We start from the raw sequence: 16473 nt of genomic DNA on the forward strand, positions 1-16473 counted from the left end.
TCATATGCGTTCAATGTTCAAAGTCTGTTAATTCTCGTCCTACTGCCATGGTCACGTCGCAAACCTTTCCACGTGATCAACCTGGGTACAAATGACAGCTCTGCCAATGCACTGCCCGCCCTTTAATATTTTATGCAGGCGATACTACCGCCATCTGTATATGTGCATATCGCTATCCAATGACTTCTGTCACCTCAGTGCATAGTAGAACCCGGTGTGGATTCTCCAGCAGTTCGGACGCCATTTACCGAGAACAGTCCCGCGTCAGGTCGAGCCGTTCTCGGAGTGTCGGCAGAGTGGCGGTGAGGTGCGAGTAATTCGTGGCCACGAGTCGTCAGCGGGCGTGCGTAATGAATGTTTGATGCGGCGCGGACGCCGTGAATAGCGTGTGAAATGCAGGCCGCTGGGTCCACAGCCACCTGGGCGGGCCCGCGTAGCCCTTCCCCTGCCGGGCGAGCACTTTTGTCGCGGAACGCCACCGTGTAATACAAAACACTCCAAACAGCGCCCGCCCCTCGCACAATGGCGGCAGGCGGGACCCTCCCGGCCCCGTTCTTGAAGAATGGCTCACGGCGAGGGAAGGCGAGGAGACGTATAAATTGTAACTTAAACTGTTTCGGTTATTTTCTCTCTCTCTCTCTCTCCCCTCTCTCTGTTCTCCCCTTCTCGTACACACACACACACACACACACACACACACACACACACAGAGTCTCTTGCGTGGCTGCAAGAATGTTTACTCTGAGAGAGATTTATTAGCATATACACGGCTCTTAGTGGGCCTGCCCTCCGAGGACAAACAGCCACGCATTTAAATACAATGCGGCCGCACTGGGGGCGCGTGAGCCAGGTTGGGCCCGCAGAATTAGGCGTTGCGCCCGCGACGCGGTGGCAGCCGTAGAAGCAGAGGTGATCCTAAGGCTGCGGTTATAAGACAGCCGTCACATGCGGGCAGGCGTGGGTGGTGGCCGCTGTGTGCGAGCGACGTGCGCGTCAACGAGTGAATAGCGGCGCGCGTGCGCTGCTATAGTCGCGCCACTCACCAAGATTGCGCTCACTGTGCCGAAGATACACGGTTGGTCAACTGTTCGACGTGGTGGGGATAGAACATCTGCGGACAATTGTGGTCGCCGCCTTTCACAAAAGCGGTTCGTCCTTCTTCTCTAATCCGTGTACCTGATGTGGCTATAGAAAACGTGGACTGGGTTTTAAGGCTTGCAGCGTCAAAGCAGTGAATCTTCTGTAGTCGTGTCGAACTGCAAGCTACCGTATTGCCGAACAACCACTAAAAAAGGCTTAATGCTTCTGCTGGCTTCACCAAAACCGGAACAAAATTGTTCACTTTTCCCACGTTACAGTGTAAAGGACCCTAGCGCGATCGAAAAACTCTCGTATTTCGATGCAGCTATAGGCTAAGAATTATCTGTGTGGTATATATATTGACTTCTCATTTGGAAACAGCCTAGCCATCGAGTGGCATACTTAATATTTAACTTAGCACTAGGTAAAATATAAAGGAGGCGTACGACGAGGTGGTGAAAAGGGGAATAGCACAGAAAAGCTGCTAGCGAGCTATGAGGAGCAGAAGGGTTGGAGTCCAGGGAAATTTATTCTTATTAGTTGCACGACGGGAGAAAAACTCCGTTGTGCCAAATGTATGGCTGCAAGATTTTCAGATGAGACACGGTGGACGTATACGGCCAAAACTGGCTTGGCCCCACGAATCCCTATTCTGAATGGCGTATTTTATAAAAGGAAATTGTTGATCTAAGCCACGCCGCCCTGAAAGTGAATTTGTTCATATGTCTACAAAAACACAGTTGTGAGATTTCAGCCAAATTCATCACGTTTTGTGTCAATCCACTGCCAACGAACATCAAGTAACTTTTACGATATGTTGATAATTTTTACTTTTGGACCATCTAATAACAACTGAATCTAGTTTTTGTGCCTTACCCGTTTCGTCTTTATTCTTTGCAAGGTATCTTCAGTAAAGAGTTTCGTGGTTGTTTTTCTACACGTAGTGATTTTGTTCCATTTGTGAACCGCAGTTCCTAGTGTTGCAAAGTCTGATAAATAAAATTTTAAACAACAGTTATAAGAACAAGAATAGCACAGAAATGGAACAAAAACACAACTTGTAGAACAACACCCACAAAACCTGAAACTGAAGATGTTCTGCATAGACCAAAGGCGAAAAGCGAATGACACAGAAATTGTGTTTAATTCGGTTTCAATTAGACGGTCTAAAAGGAAAAAGTATCAACATGCCGTAATACCGGTATTACGAAACTGAAGACGACAGGACACAAAAGATTAAGATGTGACCAAAACAATTGTAACGAAGGAGGATCGTGACGTTATATTTCATGTATCATGAAGCTGGATCAGAAACGGCCTTGCCACAGTGGCAACACTGGTTTCCGTCAGATCGCAGAATTTAAGCACTTTCAGGCTTGTTTAGTACGTGACCGTCCGGATCTGCCGAACACTGTTCGCGAACGGAGTGCACTGAGCTCTTGTGAGGCAAACTGAGCAGCTACTTGGTTTGGAGATAGCGGCTCCGGTCTCTTAAACTAAAAGTGGCCTTGACAACGGTGTGCCGACCGCATACCACTCCATATTCGCATCGAGTGACGCCTATGAGCCGAGGGTGACACCACGATCGGCAGGAACGGTTCGCTCTTCAAGGCTTATACGGACGGAGCTCTTTTATTTGTGGACTGCATCTGTCGATATTACCAAGGTACTATTCCACGTACTTCTATACATGGAGGTAACAGCAATAGAAAGTACGGTTGATGGTTAAACATAATGTGTATGGAGGTAACCACTGTTTCTATAAAGATGAAAACACTGGATACTTTTTCTGATAGTTAGACTTTTAGGTCTACTAGTTAGAAAATTCATCAGTTCTAATTTCGATTGATTACGCAGTTGCTGCCAAAATTAAGAACTTGAATACCATCCATCTCCTGACCTTTTCGCTATCTGAGTAGAGTTCTTCAAAAGTAAGGCGTGGGGCGAAACGATGTCTTAATTTTTTAATTGGCGTGACTGCCCACTTTCATCTTCTGTATGTAATAGGAACTCGTTAAAATATTCGTGCTGTAAAATTTATTCTCGTTCCAGCGTCTGTAATTAATTTCTCTTGTCGTAGTCTTTACGCGACATTTTGTCTATATATCTATTCGTCGGTAATTAGAAAAAGTACTGTACTGTCACACTCAAATTATGACACAAAAACCAACAAATACGGCAAATTACATTCAGAAATATGAAAACATATATGTCGTTTGCGAGAGCTGTTTGCTGTAAGCTAATCACATCACTGACGGCTACAAATAACTGCCAAAGATGGTTCAAATGGCTCTGAGCACTATGGGACTCAACTGCTGTGGTCATAAGTCCCCTAGAACTTAGAACTACTTAAACCTAACTAACCTAAGGACAGCACACAACACCCAGCCATCACGAGGCAGAGAAAATCCCTGACCCCGCCGGGAATCGAACCCGGGAACCCGGGTGTGGGAAGCGAGAACTGCCAAAGATAATTGATATCGAAAAACAGCAGTCTGTTATAACTGGCAACTCAAAATGTTTGTTTAGCGCATCCGTACTCTCACCTACATAGACATATTATTTACTTTGTTCCTCCATACGATTTACACTAATAGTGGTATTCCCTTACCTTGTACTGATCAACTGGGGTCACACAATAGTTCTAGTCCGTTTTATTTCTGTATTTTTTGCTATTTTGCCAGTAGTGTTTCACATTTTCCTTTCTTTTGCGCGCGTTGTTCCTAGTTTCTTATTTTTTTGTATTTTGAAAGCGTCCTGATATTAGTGTTTTATTCTTAAAATGTTTCATTTTAGATTCTTTGATATTATTTCTTGCTAGGCCTTATCGTATTTCTTAAAATCGTTACACTGTTAACCTATCTTTTGTTTTACTTTTTGTTTCATGTTTTAATGATCGACTTAGAAATAAAGTGTAGAAATAAGAGGGGCGTTTAATAGGTAATTCGACACATATTATTCTCAGCCGATTTCTGCTGAATTTGTTGTGGGACGTCGTGGCATATTCCCGCTTCAACCCCTATAGTTTCATGAATTTTCGATACGTAGTGGTGCTATACGTAGCCTTCAAAAGAGCAGGTTCGTTGCAAGCAGAAAGCTGTTATTGAGCTTTTTTGGCCGAAAACAAGAGCATCGGAGATATTTTTAGGCGTTTGCACAATGTCTACGGAGATCTGGCAGTGAACAAAAGCACGGTGAGTTGTTGGGCGCGAGGAGACACTCATTCGAGGTGATCGACTGATCACAATCAAACATCTCGCTGCACAACTGGACGCCTCTGTTGGTAGTGCTGACACACTTGTTCACCAGTAGGACATCCAAAGATGTGAGGCATACGGGGCCTCCCAGTAGGGTGGCGTACGGCCGTAGCATCGAACGGAGATTATGTTGTAAAGTTATCTTTTGCAGTCAAAAGTGCAAGGAATAATACGTTGCGTTAGGATTCTGGATAAAATCATTCCACTTTCAGAAAAAAAATGTTGCAGTACTTGCTAAACGCCCCTCGTAGTTCAGCATGAACGTGCATACGAGATAGTTTACGAATTTAAGAGATTTATGGCGTACACTCATTCTTTCAATTAGCTGGTGGTCACACTGTGGCGTCGGAAGGTCGCTCTACCACAGTGACCAGCGCCCTGTCAAAGCACGGAGCTGCACGGTGAGAAACGGCCCGCTCACGTGGCGGTCGGCCACTGACAGCGATCCCTCAGCACGGACCACCGCGCAGCGCAGCAGCCCGGCCCTCACAGGCTCGGCAACTCGGCTCGAGTTACTCTTGACGCGCCGGGCACAGAGGCGCTAATTAGCCGCGATTGTTGCGCGACCATGCAACTGGCTGGCCAGCCCGCGCCCTTTGTTGTCACTGCGGGAAATATTGGCCTGTAGCTGAAGCGGTACAGTCCGCCTCTGCTGCGAGGGGCCTCGCTCTGCAGTAAGCGGTGGGGCGGCCGGTGCTGCAGCTGGCAAAGGTAACCGGATTCGTCTGTCGGTATGCACACAGGCATTCTTCTCTGATCCGAGAAATCTTCTACTTCAAGTTTAATCCAATGTGTGTGACCCTCGCATAAATACCACTAACCGCCTACCGCGGATTCCTTAAGAACATGAACTCTTACGTATTGGGTTGGTGCGTCATCTCTTGTCGTTTTTCCGTAAGTTTAATAAAGGCGGCAGATACGTATAACAAAGACTTTAGTAATTAATAATATATTCTTCTTCACAAATTACAACAGTTTGTCAACGCTAGGGTAACTTTAAGATTCCGCAGCTGTGGAAATCACATGGTTATGAGGTGAAGAACTAGGAAAGGAAGTTCCTTGAAGGCTGTTCGATGACGAGCAGAGGAGGTGAAAATCTGAGGGCGCAAGAGCAGCTGAATAAAGTGGTTGTGGAACGAATTCCCTACCCAACTCCTGTACAGTTTTGTTTGTCAGTCAAGCAGATTGCGGGCGGGCGTTACCGTGGTGTAGCATCAATTCACGCAGTCTTCCTGGTCGTTGTTCTTGGACTGTGTCTGCAAGACGTCTCATTTGTTAACAATAAAATATGTCAGCAGTGATGGTTGCATCTCAAGGGAGCAATTCGTAGTAGACCTACATCACATCGCCTTTGTTCCACCAGATGCATAAAAGAGTTTTAAACATGGCTGCTTGGTTCAGTGACCGTTTCTAAATTAGAATTTTAAAAAATTAGCACTGGGTCACAATTATTTAAGCCTTATTGACAAGGTTACAGCACTTCTAAGAGTGCCTACATCAGAATTAAACAATTAAAATGGCCTATAACATAGTTAGAAATTTATATTGAGAGACATTTTTTATGTAAAAAGTGTAAGTACTGACTTCCAATAAAAGACATACATGTCACATATAGAATAATTAACAGGTCAGAAGGGCTTTAGTCACGAAATATATAAAAAAGGAAAGCGTGAAACGAGCCACTATGTGTGCTCGTGCCTGTACAGCCACAGGTTGCAACTGATTATCTTTTGTGTACGAGTGCAGTTCTTTGCACGGGGAATTGCTACTTTGTTTGGTATCGACCTCTCCTTTCTTTTCCTTATGTTAGCGAAAAGACACAATTTCTCGTCGCCAGTAACGATACAGGATAGGAATGGCCGGTGTTGTTCACGAGACAACTGATGATGAGGAAGCAGTGATTCACATATGGCCACCCGCTATTTTTCGTGATTTTGGCTTAAAGCATGCAGTACCCGTACATCCGGCTTTTGAATCTTTGTCATGGTATGCAAATGTCGCACCATAGAGGAATGATAATCGGTAACCTCATCTGACAGTTCTCGAGTACACTGGAATGGTTCAATTTTGATTAATGCGCCTAAACGATCTTCATCAAACCCCCAAGGTCTTCCTAAACGTGGATAGTCACTAATGTCAAAACGATCCTCCTTAAAACGAGAAAACCAGTTTCTCCAGTGCTGCGTCCAATGGTACCATCCCCATACACACAGAAAATGTTTCGACTGCCTCCTAGGAAGTCACCCCTCTGTTAAACGTCAACAGAAGACTACGTCGGAAATGTTGTGACATATAGTCACTTGGCACTCCATTGTTTGCCGTCCACAGCTCCACTCATTATCTCCTAATGACAAAGTGAGGGTATGTAAACTCAAATAGCAACAATGAAATACAAATAAAAATGACAATAGATAAAGGAACCCATAGCATCCAGATTATCAACATGCAAAACAAAACCGCTACGAACTTATGCATCAATCTCATGTAAATTAACTTTAGTAAAGTGAAAAACTCTCACTCATCAGAAAATACCTGTTACCCTCCCCCACTCCAGATTCCTTACTGAATCGCACTCCCATGTGTAAAACTGTTTTAACAACTCAGTTTTAAGAAAATCTTGATTTTCACGCTTCTCAAACTTTCTGGCGTCATATATCATGAGCTATGTGTCATACAATAACATAATTTTGCAGGTACATACAGTGATATGTGTGCATAATGTCTGCAAAATATGTTTGCAAGAAGAGTCGATAGTAAAGAGTTAACAAATTAAAATTTGATGCCAGATGCTGAAATTTTACTCCCTGAAAAACGAAACTACAGTAAGCGGTTAAATGTTTTTCTTTTCATTATTTTGTGGGGTTGTTGGCGAGAAAAAGTGTTAAACAGGTTTGAATTGTCGTGTAATGTTTGGAACTTACTAGCAGATTAATACTATGTACCGGACCACGCTTCTAACTCGGGACTTTCTCGTCAACTGCCCTACTAGCTGAGTTATCCAAGTGATTCTGACAACCCGTCCATACAGCTAAGCGCTCTTATTCTCAAATAACAGATGAATATAATCTGAGTAACTGGCGCTCCATGAGTTACGGTCCCTCAGGACATATACACAGTTTTGAACTGTAATACTTATCTTACTGTGGTAAATCTTCAATATCAGATCATATCTCGTAATGAGTAGATTATGACAGTTTTTAAAATTTTTCATTTCGGTCAGTAACTACATTAAATATTGATAGTAAAATTTTTGTTGCCCCTGGAAACCATTAGATAGGCAAACTATAACTGAAAGTGTACACCATGTATCGTACACCGGGCTAGCCATTTAAAATATAGATGCAATCTCATTACAAAGTGTTCCAGCTTATACGAACTTCACTCTCACAATTTGATTGCAGAGCTCATTTGGACTAGGAATTATATACCCCAGAAGGATCAGTCCAAGTGCTTCTTCTACATAAAGAAATAACGGCACTTAATATTTTAATTGTAATCCTGACAATATAAAAACGGAAGTCTTTCGTTCGTTTGACGAATCTTATCGGCTGCAGCACAGTTATCGGTACCTCTCATAGAGTGTCTAGTATTTCTAACTGATGGAGATACTGACATATTTCTTTGTGACGCTGCTGATTTAGGTTGGCTAAAATATGCTTATTTTAACACTCGCTACGTTCACGGAAGATGAGTCATATCTGACATACTTACGTATTTTATAGGCCATAATCGTCGAAAAGAATGCATTTGTAAGTACTGTGTGATCAAAAAGTAACAGAAAGAATTAAAAATCGACATATTGGTCTGGATTCCATTTATGCATGAAAGCATAGTGGCTTAGCGCATAATTCTTTTTAGGGTTCCGTAGCGCAGTTGGTGAAAACGGAACCCTTACACGATCATTTTGTTTTCCGCTTGTCTGTCTCTCCGTCTGTTAAGACTTCTTTTTCTCAAGAACGGTTGGACGCATCAAGTTGAAATTTAAGCCACATAATAAGTTCTAATGTCCCTTGGCGGTGTAAGAAATTTAAGCTTCTAAGTTAATGCAACCAAAAGATACAGCCATTTATGTAACGTATTTTGATACTCGCAAACTTACTCATCAAAACTATAGGGTACTAGAATCATGAAATTTAGCAAGAAGCAAGTTTTCACTTTACAGGTAAGGAAAAATTCCGAAAATTGTTAATTTTACGTTTATATCACACGAAATAATATTTTTTTGTCATTTGTTATAGAGCTGTCTGCCTGTCCCTCTGTTAAGACCTTTTTTTCACCGACCCGGGTAGACATATCAAGTTGAAATTTGTGTCATATACAAAGTTCAACGGTCACTTTACCGGCCGTCATCACAGATGCTATAATTCTTTCTTCCCATGTTTCTTCTTCCCTGTTTGTTGAATTCTGAGAATGTCGTATCGACACTTTTAACTTAATGGTTTTGATGAGTTAAGCAGAATAGACGGTCCGGCAGTAGCTAATGCAAATCACGGTTGGGGATCTGCTGCGATGCACATCACCATCTAAGAGAAGCTGAGTCTCATGGCTCGTATAAAAGGCATTGCTTCACTAGCCTGAGCGCCGCCAACAGCTATTGTGAGATTGTACATTTTGAAATGTTCTAGGCCCAGTTGATTGCTCTTTATAGGTCACCACAATGTCTAACCAATGTTGCTATAGAATGCAAAGACAACGCGGTATACGGTAACAAATGCAACGATTATATTTCTCTTTTGAATATTGTTGTAGAAGTCAACATAGACTTTAAAATGGAATTTAGCGATATTTCTCGTCCAAAGACATGTAACCAAGGCACTACAAGAGTTAACACAACCATCACAACATTTTTTTCCAAGTTTGGTATACAATGCGGTATTATTCATTCCTTTCTCAGTCATTATTTACCAATTTGTTTCAAATTTAATACTTAATTGATTATTTTACATCAGTTTTTGATTTTCATACGAACTACTAAACCCGCATTTTACTGCAATCTCATCTGCTCGTGAGTGAGGATAACGCCCCGGGTTTGCTAATACCTAATTACTTTCGCCTTCAAGACTTCAGAGTTATAGTTATACGTTTCGGGGACTGTCATTTTGGGAAATATTTGTTAGTGAATCATATACTTTTAGTTTCGCCGGGAATTTAAGTCCCTGGGCTAAATTTAAGTTCCCAGTCATTTGATGTGAAGTATCAAACATGACCATCTATTACTTAATTACTATCATAATTACATTACATAATTTATTGTAATTTAGAAACTTAAATGATGCCTGAGTGCATAGGGCCGCAAAATATTATGATCACTGATCTTTAAGCTTCGATTAAGCTTACCCAAACATTACTCAGTAAGGAATTTAAAAAAAAAGTTTGTATAATTTGTGTAGTTAATTTGCACAGCAAGTTAATATAACTTCAGAATTTATGAAGTAAATGAAAAATTGCGGTATCAAATGAGAAATTATATAAAAACTTTAAACTTAAAACTTAACATTCTCGAAAGTCTTGGAATCCCCGGCACCGATATGTTACCTATTCGAAACAAAGATTTAATGAAGCTATTTTATCGGGGATCCGAAAGTACAAATGCAGGATTACACTCCTACATCTACATCTACATCTACATTTATACTCCGCAAGCCACCCAACGGTGTGTGGCGGAGGGCACTTTACGTGCCACTGTCATTACCTCCCTTTTCTGTTCCAGTCGCGTATGGTTCGCGGGAAGAACGACTGTCTGAAAGCCTCCGTGAGCGCTCTAATCTCTCTAATTTTACATTCGTGATCTCCTCGGGAGGTATAAGTAGGGGGAAGCTATATATTCGATACCTCATCCAGAAACGCACCCTCTCGAAACCTGGAGAGCAAGCTACACCGCGATGCAGAGCACATCTCTTGCAGAGTCTGCCACTTGAGTTTGTTAAACATCTCCGTAACGCTATCGCGGTTACCAAATAACCCTGTGACGAAACGCGCCGCTCTTCTTTGGATCTTCTCTATCTCCTCCGTCAACCCGATCTGGTACGGATCCCACACTGATGACCATACTCAAGTATAGGTCGAACGAGTGTTTTGTAAGCCACCTCCTTTGTTGACGGACTACATGTTCTAAGGACTCTCCCAATGAATCTAAACCTGGTACCCGCCTTACCAACAATTAATTTTATATGATCATTCCACTTCAAATCGTTGCGCACGCATACTCCCAGATATTTTACAGAAGTAACTGCTACCAGTGGTTGTTCTGCTATCGTATAATCATACAATAAAAGATCCTTTTTTCTATGTATTCGCAATACATTACATTTGTCTATGTTAAGGGTCAGTTGCCACTCCCTACACCAAGTGCCTATCCGCTGCAGATCTTCCTGCATTTCGCTACAATTTTCTAATGCTGCAACTTCTCTGTATACTACAGCATCATCCGCGAAAAGCCGCATGGCTCTGAGCACTATGGGACTTAAAATGAATGGTTCAAATGGCTCTGAGCACTATGGGACTCAACTGCTGAGGTCATTAGTCCCCTAGAACTTAGAACTACTTAAACCTAACTAACCTAAGGACATCACACAACACCTAGTCATCACGAGGCAGAGAAAATCCCTGACCCCGCCGGGAATCGAACCCGGGAACCCGGGCGTGGGAAGCGAGAACGCTACCGCACGACCACGAGCTGCGGACAAGCCGCTTGGAACTTCCGACACTATCTACTAGGTCATTTATATATATTGTGAAAAGCAATGGTCCCATAACACTCCCCTGTGGCACGCCAGAAGTTACTTTAACGTCTGTAGACGTCTCTCCATTGAGAACAACATGCTGTGTTCTGTTTGCTAAAAATTCTTCAATCCAGCCACTCAGCTGGTCTGATATTCCGTAGGCTCTTACTTTGTTTATCAGGCGACAGTGCGGAACTGTATCGAACGCCTTCCGGAAGTCAAGAAAAGTAGCATCTACCTGGGAGCCTGTATCTAATTTTTTCTGGGTCTCATGAACAAATAAAGCGAGTTGGGTCTCACACGATCGCTGTTTCCGGAATCCATGTTGATTCCTACAGAGTAGATTCTGGGTTTCCAAAAACGACATGATACTCGAGCAAAAAACATGTTCTAAAATTCTACAACAGATCGACGTCAGAGATATAGGTCTATAGTTTTGCGCATCTGCTCGACGACCCTTCTTGAAGACTGGGACTACCTGTGCTCTTTTCCAATCATTTGGAACCTTCCGTTCCTCTAGAGACTTGCGGTACACGGCTATTAGAAGGGAGGCAAGTTCTTTCGCGTACTCTGTGTAGAATCGAACTGGTATCCCGTCAGGTCCAGTGGACTTTCCTTTGTTGAGTGATTCCAGTTGCTTTTCTATTCCTTGGACACTTATTTCGATGTCAGCCATTTTTTCGTTTGTGCGAGGATTTAGAGAAGGAACTGCAGTGCGGTCTTCCTCTGTGAAACAGCTTTGGAAAAAGGTGTTTAGTATTTCAGCTTTGCGCGGTCATCCTCTGTTTCAATGCCGCGAATGAGAAGCGGACTTAAACCGATGTCTTGTTACCGTTTGCAGGTTATTATAAATAAACTGAAAACAGTGGCCGAGTGGAAGAAAGTGAAAGAATCGAGATTCACGTAACACCTGTCGAAGCTCTCAGCTCAGCGTATGGTGGAATACCAACAACAAAATGATAGGTTTTGAACTTGGGGAATGGAATGAGCGAGAAATTCTACGACCATCTGGGACGTCTTAACTGCCACACAGTCACTTAGACTCATCTTGAAGTATCCTTGTGAAACTGAATACGTACATAAGCTAACAGATTTCAACAACTAAGTCTGGCAACCTATTAGTTGTCCACTTCTGTGAGATTCGCTGAATAGAAGTGGAAACAGTATCAAATATATAATTCACTTATTTAATCCACCACATAACGTACTTTATTTTGAGTTGTTAGCTATGTTGCAGTGGAATGTCACATTAAGCGGTAGTGAGTTTTGAAATAATATTAGGGAGAGGAAAACGCCGTAGCCATTGCTAATGTTTATGAAAGTCTCTATCTCTCCTGCCCACTTTTTTCTTATATAAATGTTCAGACGCATGAAAAGTTCAATGTACGTATTCTTCATTTCCATCCATACGTAAATTTGACACTGAATAATATTCAAAGGGCTGTCCGTTGCTATTGCAGAAGTCGTTAGGACTAGCAGAGAATGGGAAAACTCAAAAAAAAATACGAAATGTGAAAAATGCACCCACAAAGATGACCTAACTGTTATTCACATTGAAAGTTACCAGCCACATCATTTTGGAGACACCGTTAACGCATATATCTGCTTACAATATGCGTGGGGTAAATATATGGAAGCGATGAATATTTTCTTAAACTCAGAAGTAACGATTTATTCATAAACGGGCTCTTAACGCCTTTTTGTAAACTCTTTATATCGTAGGTAATACGTTAATAATTAAGTACTATTTCACATCGAGTAAACGACAATATAGCTTATTCAAAAACGGCAATTTTTCTCGAGTGCAGATATTTAGACAGGATTACAACTTTTTCGTGAACGATACGCAAAATGTGTTCAGTGTGCATCGGCCATAGACACAAATAAATGGTTATATTATGTTCAATAGGCTACTGGCAGTTGTTTAGTCACTGCTAGATATTTGTGACATATTTACTGAATATTATCACACTTTTTAATGCGTAATAAAGCCAGGTTTATTTGCAAGAGCATTTTCGATCTAGATGTATTTACTTCAGTCCTGAAGAAAGAATATCGATTTAAGTCGTTTCGGTCTATACAAAATATGAACTGTGGTAAAAATTAAGGGACTAGATCTACTGTTTGTGTTACAGAAACTGTATAAAAATAGCTTTGTAGTAGCGTAAATCACCCTTCAATTTAGTTTTACGTGGGTGCCACCTGTCAAATGTCAGTCATACAGCTTTTTAAGATTTTTCAGTCTTCCCCGAAGCCATGTCTCTGTAATGGAAAACAATCGTGTATGTATCCCTTCGTATTACTTCTACAAACAAGAAAATAATTGTTAGCTTATTCAATTTACATCGATGCCATATTCATTCAAAAGAAACCCTTCCGTATATTTATCCTTCGGTAGTACCTCTACAAACTACTGTAAATATAAATCAAGTAATTCCAAAATAAATGAATTTATAATATTATTAATAAAAGTACAAGTAAAGGACAACTAGAACAAGTCACAGTGTTGTCGTATACGTCTGCTTTCCTTAAAAATTAGTTTTTCATACAGTATTTAGTGTTAAATCTGCTTAAAATCTTATATTGTAGTGAAAGTTAATTGGTTAATTTTAATGTATGCACCTCTCTCCCTTCCCAGCTGACACGCCTCCACAATAGCGTTAACTAGAAAAAAAATGATTTGTCTGCTCTTACACTTCTATTTGCTTCAAAGTCGATTTATTACTCAGCGTGATATTAAAAAAGAATGAGCACATTACCTATACCCCTTTCGGTAAAGCGAGCAACTTATGTGAACACAACCATTTTCCTATGAATGAAGACTCTATTATATGCAACAGATATCTGCGGATTGATCTTAACGTTCTGGGATGCCACCAATTTAGCTGTTATTGCTATTTTTATTGTAATTCTTAAAATAACTAAGAAAATTTTGTTCACTTACTTGTTCTGTGAGGAAGTTCGATGTATCATTGCCGAAGAAGCATGTGGCTCACTGCTTCGTCGACTGGCGTTTCGCGCTGAGTAAATGCCGGACGCAGCTTGCAGAAATCGTTTCTCACATTCCGAACAGTCATTTCACTTTGTACAGGTTGGTCGCGCGCTCGCTGGCGTCAGATTTCGGGGAAGGCTGGGCAAGAGAAATATTAGTTCCGTCAGACGTGAGGTGACATTGCACTCAACAAATTATCTTCTATCTACTTGACTGTCGTCACCATCACTGACTACAATGACTACGAATATTTAAAAAAAGAAAATAAACCGTTCTGGTGCCGATAAATTTCTCAAGCGATTACCTTGCAGGCTCTGCTTCGAAATGGTGCTTTTCTCATTACGTAACAGAATATGGTAGCAGCATCACTAGTTTATGCATACCAGAACGTATCCACTGACTGTTTACTACAATTAATCTTTTGAAGAAGATTACCTTCTCTTTTCCCCTTGTCGACTTCGAAAACTACTGCAACAGACTGTTTTTCGTTTGATTACAGGAACTTATATCGATAATGCGCTAACTAATCCGAACAACTGAATGCTGTCGAATCGATATTGTTTTATGGGTGCGTAGCGTCTCTGTCTTGCTCAGTGTGGAGATTCCATGGAGTAGCAGTATCTATGGAGTGAGTACAGCGTACTGCGCATGACGCCAACATCAAACCGAAATTGTCACGTTACTTCAGTGCAAGGCATTTTTTTTTTATATTTACGCTAAGACCAGAACTTTAATATTACGTTTATTTGCCCTGTTGTACACATTTATTTACTAGCAATAACACCGCTGCTACTACTGCAAATCGAAATACGTCTTAGGAGGAAAATTTACTTTTGATAGGTATATACCTCAATGGCGAAATTATAATTATCATTAGGGTAAGAGTAGCTCTATTTACTTACAAATTATTTAGACACTGTTTAATAAAGAGTTAACACTTCAAGGCTAACTTATGACACTCTACGGCCACATCTGTACGAAACAAGTGCTATATAAATTCGGTAGCTTGAAAGTCTGTTGCCAGTCAATCGGCTGAACTGATACAAATGTCGAGTAGTTTTTGTCTGCCTAGAAGAGTTATTACTACCGTCTAAGTCATTGCCTTAAAAAAGTAAAGACGAGAGAATTTTGTTCCTAAAAATATTTAATAGTATGATAAATCACTAATTTGTAGTATGACGTAGGTCCATATTTTTTCATTTTCGGGAGACTTTAATTTTGGCGTACTAGGAAGGCCATTCGAAATGCCGCCAGAGCATAATTTAAGAAAACAGTAACTCACCAATCTGATTAACTGCAGCATAAGATATAAAAGCAGCGTTGTCTATCGCTTCGCTCCCCATAACATAGAAATTAGCGACTTCTGAGCTTTGCCAGAAATACCCCTATATTTGTCTCTTCAGAGCATTAAGATAAATTCTTTCCAGATATAGAAAGCAGATTATTACGATACCCAAGAAATACGTGTACAAGTTCTTAAATAAGTTTGTCTTTACTAATAATGCAAGAAGTTAAAAATCTGCTGAGGTTTTATACGCAAAAATTATGTGGTATCATATTCACGTGAACTTCGAGGCAATGAATGTTAGCGTCAAAAATTATGTTCTGCGCATATGAAAGCTAAGTTATTCCTTCTTTGAGGCCGTTTGCAGTGACCTTAACATTCTGCGTTTAACTTCCCGAATGTACATACTACACTTTTATGCCCTGACAACAAAAAGATAACAGCACATGTGAGTTTCATATTTCGAGTGTTGTCGTACGGGCGTATTTTGACTTACGAACACAAAATTAAAGACATATTTTGGTCAGAAGATGCATTCACTGATCTGGGCATGAGTTATATGTCTCAAGTATATTTTAGTACTCTTAGAGGCAGAAGAGATAGTTCCGTGTAGAATTATTTTTATGGAGGTATGATAAAAATCGTTCAAATGCAACTGAATTAATTGCTGGAGCACATTGGAGACCTTCCAGTATGTTCTGTGATATACAGATGTTAAAAACTTCCAGCCGGCCGCGGTGGCCGTGCGGTTCTAGGCGCTGCAGCCCGGAACCGCGGGACTGCTACGGTCGCAGGTTCGAAACCTGCCTCGGGCATGGATGTGTGTGATGTCCTTAGGTTAGTTAGGTTTAAGTAGTTCTGAGTTCTAGGGGACTGATGACCTAAGATGTTAAGTCACATAGTGCTCAGAGCCATTTCTTAAAAAACTTCCATGTTTTGAGAGGTGGTAGTGTGGATCAAAAATCAAGATACAAATGTTCAGCAAACATGGGCTCTAAAGCCTACCTTAAGAGCTAAGACACTCTTATCTCCGCTACGGCGAAACGTATCTCATTTACTGCATGCTCTGCTATTAGGAACAACCTACAGAATGTAGTAACAAATGAGGATACATTTCTCTGCTATTTTCCATGCACT

Source organism: Schistocerca serialis, chromosome 2 (assembly GCF_023864345.2).
Source record: "Schistocerca serialis cubense isolate TAMUIC-IGC-003099 chromosome 2, iqSchSeri2.2, whole genome shotgun sequence".
NCBI lineage: Eukaryota > Metazoa > Arthropoda > Insecta > Orthoptera > Acrididae > Schistocerca > Schistocerca serialis.